The sequence below is a fragment of the Ochotona curzoniae genome, unplaced genomic scaffold (genome assembly GCF_017591425.1).
Source record: "Ochotona curzoniae isolate NIBS_2020 unplaced genomic scaffold, NIBS_Ocur_1.0 contig_908, whole genome shotgun sequence".
Taxonomy (NCBI): domain Eukaryota; kingdom Metazoa; phylum Chordata; class Mammalia; order Lagomorpha; family Ochotonidae; genus Ochotona; species Ochotona curzoniae.
The window spans coordinates 2,409,375-2,416,411 of record NW_024466607.1 but is presented as its reverse complement, the minus strand read 5'-3'; the positions used below and the strand labels follow the sequence as shown (position 1 = coordinate 2,416,411).

The 7,037-nt window shown below is 46.3% G+C and overlaps 1 long non-coding RNA gene across 1 annotated transcript in view; it reads right to left on the bottom strand.

Annotated features, from left to right (window-relative positions):
* Window positions 1–408: 408 nt before the first annotated feature.
* LOC121166070 overlaps window positions 409–7,037 on the bottom strand; it is a 130,529-nt gene continuing 123,900 nt past the window's right edge. Inside the window, exon 3 of the long non-coding RNA XR_005885338.1 lies at window positions 409–605. This is a non-coding gene — a long non-coding RNA (uncharacterized LOC121166070). The remainder of the gene's footprint in view (window positions 606–7,037) is intronic.

Here is a 7,037-nt window from a genome sequence, read left to right as displayed (position 1 = left end):
CTGTGGGACCTGTGGCTCAGAGGAGACATCCCAGATATCATAGCACATGCCATGAAGAAGAAAAATCCAGAATCTAACGATGGTTCCCAGGTCAACAGCCATCTATGAATATGCAAAGAAAATCTACAGACTGGGAGGAAATATGAAGATTTTCATATGCCAAAGATGTCTATTATCTAAACTAGGTAAGGATAGATCGAGAAGTTAAAGCAAAATGGAACTGAATGATTTGGGTACAAAACTTTTTGAAATCTCTGAGTAACTTTTTTATTATGATGTACATCTTCTTTGAACTTACTGAAAACATCATGCAAAAAAAAAAAACTCCTCAAAACTCAACAGTAAAAATTAATGCAGCTGGATCATGGGCAAAGAACATAAAGACCCACTTCACCAAGGAGAACTTACAGAGAGCAAAAAAGTCCAAAAAAGGTGTCAGCCCTACCTACCGTACCTTCGAGTAACGGACGCAAACAACACGACAAGGCAACATGATCGAGTCCATTCATGCCGCTGACGTTCAGGGAGAGTGCCAAGTGCTGGCAGGGATGCAGGGAGAGCAGATCTCTCCAACTCCGCTGGTGTGACGAGTCAGGGCAGCCACTCTGAAAAACACACAACAGCCACTTTTACAAGGAAGCGCCCACATCATCTAACCCAGTGCTTGCGCTTCGGGACCAAAAGAAACCAAGCAGTTAGAAAGCAAACACCTGCACACATACATCCACGCCAGCTTTTCCTGTACTCGCCGCAAGCTGAGAGCATGACCCATGAGCAACTACAGGCAGGGGACTGACTGAACAAAACCTGCCCTGTCCCTGTCCCATACTGCAGCCCAGCAGGGAACGCAGCATCTGGCGTGGATCTGCAGGGCAGCAAACAGGTTCAAAAGCCCATCTCACAAGGCAGCCTATCTTGAAAGTCAGGTTTTATAACATCATCTAGAAAATGAAGTGACAGCAATGATGAGCCACCTTGTGGCTGTCTGAGGATGCTGGTGGCAGGGAGGGGTTCCGTGGAACTGTGAGTCAGGCCATGGTTCTGGACCTCTTTACTATGAGTCAGCATCCTAGCAGCAACCCCAGCAGGTGCATGCACAGGCATGGTACCACGGGCTGCTTTGGGACAGCCAGTGCACACAAAACTCCCCTAACAGGGAGCCAGAAGGGTAAACTGGGTGAGCACAGGCCTGCAACTTCCTTGCAACCTATTATTTAAAATAAAACATAAAATTGACTTCAAGAAATCCCTCAATGCAGTAGTAATTAGCTGGCCCAGAGGTATAACACAGGGCAACCCAGATGTGAACAGCTCCATCCAAGTACCTGTAGCAGAGTGAACTCAATGAACACACTCTACTTTTCTACAACCCGCTGAAATCATTCCAACATGTATGTCTCCATTCAGCCCCATGAGCAACATGAAAGCACCACCAACCAACTAGAATAGAAGCAAAGTGATGAACTCTTAATATCCTACTCACAATACAATCAGAAAGAAACTGAAAACTGAAAAACTACATATGTTTGCAAGTTAAAGGGCATTTTTATAAACAGTTAAAGAGCCAAATCAGAAATCAGAATTATATTGAGAAAAAAGTCACTGAATGGCAATGGCATATGGGGAAAAAAAAAAAAAAGAGTTCTGTGGCCAAAAGCAGCTTTCAGAAAAAAGTCTGTGGCTTTAAGAATGGGGGGGGGGGCCCCGGCGCGGTGGCGCAAGTGGTTAAAGGTCCTTGCCTTGCACGCCCGGGATCCCATATGGGCGCCGGTCGGCAGCCCCGCTTCCCTTCCAGCTCCCTGCCTGTGGCCTGGGAAAGCAGTCGAGGACGGCCCAGGGCTTTGGGACCCTGCACCCACGTGGGAGACCCGGAAGAGGCTCCTGGCTTCGGATTGGCATAGTATCGGCCCGTTGCGCTCACTTGGGGAATGAACCATCGGACGGAAGATCTTCCTCTCTGTCCCTCCTCTCTGTATATCCGCCTTTCCAATGAAAAAATAATAAAAATAAATCTTAAAAAAAAAAAAAGAATGGGGGGGAAGCAGAATATAAGCAATTAGGCATCCATTCCGAATGTTCTAACATGAGCTACTGCAGAGACCAAAAGGATGCAGAAGTGAAGGACAATGGGAAAAGGAACTAAACACGCATAAACCAAGGATACAACAGGCTCAACAAAGCCCAAATCATGGCAAAACCCATTGAGAGAGAGAGAGAAAGAAGTACCAGAGACAACAGGGGGACTGAAGCAGGGATGAGCACAACAAATTTCAAAGTTGGATAAGATGGGCGAGCATAGAAAAACACAACTAAGACAAACTGCCTGGGCAGTGGGAAAGCTGAAGTGGTTTCTAGCAGTTTACTAACTGCACAGGTGCGGGCCTCATCCTTAGAATACCCTGCATCCTCTCCTGCCAGCTCCAGCAGAAACACGCCAGAGTGGACGAAGATTGCACGTAGCTGTGGCTGCATGCCAAGTCCCTGGTCAGTAGCAGAGTAATGGGATAATGCAATTGCCTGGAGGCACCTGGTGAGGTCAGCGTGTGGCCAGCCTTCAGGAGCCAGGTGCTGCAGCCAACACAGCTATCAGCATTTCCTAACAGGGAGGGGTGGGGGGATTCTGAAGTCACCAAAGGGCGTAGAGACCATGGTATCCACTTTCACACCACACTACTCAGCTGTAAGATTCAACTGGCACTGCACAGGACTCCCCACGTTTCCCCACAACAAAATGAAGGCATCCACAGAAATCCTTCATCAGCACGATATCTGATGGCAGTGGAATGGAAAATAATGTGCTCTAATACCAGGCTATGAGCCTGCAGGGACTTTAAGAAATAATCTAAAACATGGGGAAAAAAACAGGGCTTGAAGTGGGTATCTGGCACAGCAGTTATGAGGCCACATGGGAGGCCCAGGCTGCAGTGCCTGGTGCCAAGCACCAGCTTTCTGCCAACATACCCTGGATGGAAGGCAGTGGTGCCAGCTCGAACACAGTGGTCCCTGCCACACATGAGGGGGATCTGAACTGAGTTCCATGGTCCCAGCTGCAACTGCAGGCATTTGAGCAGGGACCAAGGCATTCCTGCTCTCTGTCTCTCACAAAGGATGGACATCAATTAAGACTGCATCAACTGGGCTTCAATCAAATTTCACTGCAAACCTGAATATTCCATTTTCCACACAGAGCCAGTTCATTTAGAAGGCAATTTACCCTTTTAAAATAAACAGTAACAAGGAAAAAAAAACACACCCACATATTGAGAGATCTGAGACACAAACTCTATTAGAAAACCTGGAACTGTGGGTTAACCTTGAACTCCTTAGATCGTTTGGTTCCTGTGTCCGCCTGGATCTATGAACTTCCTCAAGAACCTTGAGGTTCTCATTTATACCTGAACAAGGGCCAGTTGGACGTGACTCCCACCTCCAGGAGTCACATCAAACAGGAGACAAAAGCCATTAACAGTGATCAACTGACGCCAAGGAAAATTCACAGAGCACAAGAAAAATGCTTTGTTTTCTAGCTATTTGTTTTTCGGACATCACATTGATTTTCACAGTAGCATATTTATGACTGACTTAGTGTTGGTCTCGCAGCCCCAAGGGGACTATGAGTTCCAGAAACGGAGCTCTATTCCAAGTAAACAAAAGTAAGGCATGGCAAAAAAAAAAAACTCTCAGCTAGCTCCCTCGTCCTTCATCCTCGCCCTCACCCCTGCATCCATCAACAGATGAAGGAATATTTTACCATTTTTATTGTCTAAAAGAAACCAAGACATTAGACTTATAAAATGTAACATGCATTATTTTAACAAGCAAATGTGGAGAACCTGTTCCATGTACTATTTTGAAAGATATTGGGTTGAATATTCTTCACCAAGTTGAAAAGGGAAAATGACAGCTCCTAGCAATTTCCCTATTATTTCATTTTGTAGAGCAAATCTGGATTTATCTGTTTATTCATTCATCTGTGTATTCCTATACATCAGACACATCCAGAACACTTCAGATGTCCTGGGCCCCTTTCTGTGTCTTCATGAGGATGACAGTAATGACAGCCTCTTCTTGAGGCAGTGCTGGGTAATAAGGAGCGAGGAGAGAGGACAAGGGGAGCTTCGTCCATTTCCACACTGGGGCCCACTTCATAATGGGCCACCAGCAGGACACGGGACAGGCACAGCTGCCCGGACAACTCCCCCAGAGAACTACAAAGCCTCACCTTGGCAACACCTGCTGCCTGAGATTCTCAGCAGGAAGTCCAGTCCCTACCTCACCACGGCTGTGTGTTGGTTGCCTTGCATTTGTTCTAGGTCAAGCTAGAGAAGGTGAATCCAGAAGACACCAAAGCTTCTCTCCACATGGAGAGCTAATCCAGGAGGGGGTCAGGATCAGACACGCGATGCTAAGTCCTAAGTCGGTTCTTTTTTATCTCTCTGCATCTTAGTCTCTTGCAGACAAACTAGAAATGTTAATACCTGCTTCCTGAGCTGCTGCTGAGGATGAAAGAGTAATAAGGTATTTAGAGCTGTGATTGTCACATAAAAGTTCAATAAATGTTTACTACTGACATAATCTCACTGCATACTGATGAGGAGACTGGGAAGGCCCATTCAGACACAGACTGCAAATGGAGGACCACAGTGCAATGGAAATATCAGGTCCACAGGAAAGCAAAACTGAGTCACGACTGTGATGAACTGGTTCAACCAAGGACCTGAAGAAAGGATGACAAGTCTAAGCAACTTCTCTCATTTGCCTGATTGATCCAGAAAATCACCACCCCACACTTCCTGCTTCAGATAAAGTATTACTGCTCTCATTGCCATCTACGCCCCCAGGTGAGGGCAGGAGCCCGAGCAGCTGGGCCGCCACCTGCTGCTTTCCCAGGCACACTAACAGGGAGTATACGGGATGCTTAGGCTGCAAGTGGTGACTTAACTTACTCTGCCACAATTCCAGAAGCCACACCCACACACACCTCTTTCTATTTTTTAAATATTTATTCGAAAGGCAGAATAACAGGGAGGGAGGGAGAAACAGAGAGAGATTTTCTCTGTTGATTCACTTCCAAAACAGCTACAACGGGCAGGGCTGGGTCGAGGTGAAGTCAGTAGCCAGGAGCTTTCTCCAGGTCTCCCAAAGTACTTGGGTCATCCTCTGTTGCTTTCCCATGCACTCTGCAGGGAGCTGGATTGGAAGTGGAATAACCAAGAAACAAGCAGGCATCCCTATGGGATGCCAGAATAAAAGGCAGTATCTTAATCTGCTCTACCACAATGCCAGCCCCCTACCCCACTTCCAATTCCCTTTCAGATTCAAACACAAACCACCTTCTACACCTTTGCTTGAGAATCCGTTCCCTCATTCTTCACCGATGTCCTACTCAGAAACATGTCATCAGAATTATGCATTAAGATCAAATGTCATAAAATGCTAATTTATTCTGACAAGACTAAATTAGACAAGAGTTTTCACACCTGAGTGCATGCGATGGTGACCGACCGCGGCACTGCAGTCACTGACCACGGACTGTGTGCGAGACGGTATTTTCCCTCGGACTAGGATGTATGTTTTCTCCCAGCCTGCTCAAGGCGTCAGTGGGACTATTACTCAATAGTCAAACAAGAATATCGTCTAAAAGGCTTATTTTGCATAGAGACAAAGCAAAAGCTCCAAGTTGTGATCCGTGCATGTCTTTCATAAGCTATCAAAAGTCAACTAACCCAGCCTAGAATTACAGAGGATCCAAGAGAAACAAAAAAGGCTCATGCAAATTCTCTTTAGATGCCAATTAGTTGTAACACCAGGAGCCTGAGTTCACGCTTAGTCCATTAACCTTCAATCAATGGTGTGTCGGGGACACACGGTACAGCAACTCAGCCTTGACATTCCTGCCCAGCCTCAATCTACTGTCTTCCGTGTTTCTAAGCTCTACAATCAAGAACTGTGCCTGGTGATGCCAGTTAGTCCTGGCTGCTCCACTTTCAATTCACTTCTGCCCTTTGCTAATGGACTGAGAAAAGCCGTGAAAGAGGGCCCAAGATCTTAGTCCCTGATACCCACACGGGAGACCTTATGGAAGTGTATCGCTTTAGCCTGACTTAGGTCTGGCCATTGCAGTCATCTTGGGAATGAAACAGCAGATGGAAAATCCTACTCTCTCAATTTCCCTCCATCCCTCTAATTTTGAATTTCAAATAAATAAACCATAAATCCATAAAACTATGCCTGGTAGAACTGTCAGCTTCTTGCACCTGGCTCTCACCGTGACTTCATTGGTGCTCTGTAGGTACCTGCACTTTCATCACTGAAGGTGGCTACTATATTGGAGATGATCAATGAGCCACAGTCTCAACAACTGATTAAAGATCATGAAGTATGCTTCCAGAAGGGCCAAAAGAGAAGGGGCATCTGCTTCCCACACTGTGACAGAATCACAGACTCAGCGAGCTGCGTGCAAAGACTGCTGCCAGTTCAATCCAGAACACCTGGACTGAAGGACTTAAGAAGGTGGTGCATTCCGTAAATTCCATGAAAATCACAGCTACATAATGCAAAAAGCAATTCATTCCTCCGTGTTCCCCACATCCTAGCAGCTCTAGCAAGGAGATAATCATGAACAAAGCCAATGCTACTGGACTGGTCTCCAGGTAGGCTCTACACTCACACATCTGTCTCTGCTGCTCAGGACAAAGCGACTTGAATCCATCCTGAAGACAGTCTCAGACCCGCAGGCAGTGAGTGTCCAAGGAGGGCCAAGGACATTTAAAGTGCATTTCACTTGAGATTTGGAGTCTATGCTTCCTGTTTCCTTACCACTTGAATTTTCCAGTGAGTCTTCCCACCTGGTAGCTTAACGTTGCAGAGAGATTCTTGTCACTTCAAAGGAGCCCTATTGAAAAGCCACAGTTGGACAAGACAAACACAGATCCAATGTGCTCCACATAAATGCAATGAGCAGAATGCCTGTTGGGCAGAGTGGCCACAGAGTTGGCCTCCAAGCTCATTTCAATGGATTGTTAATGGTTGCAGGA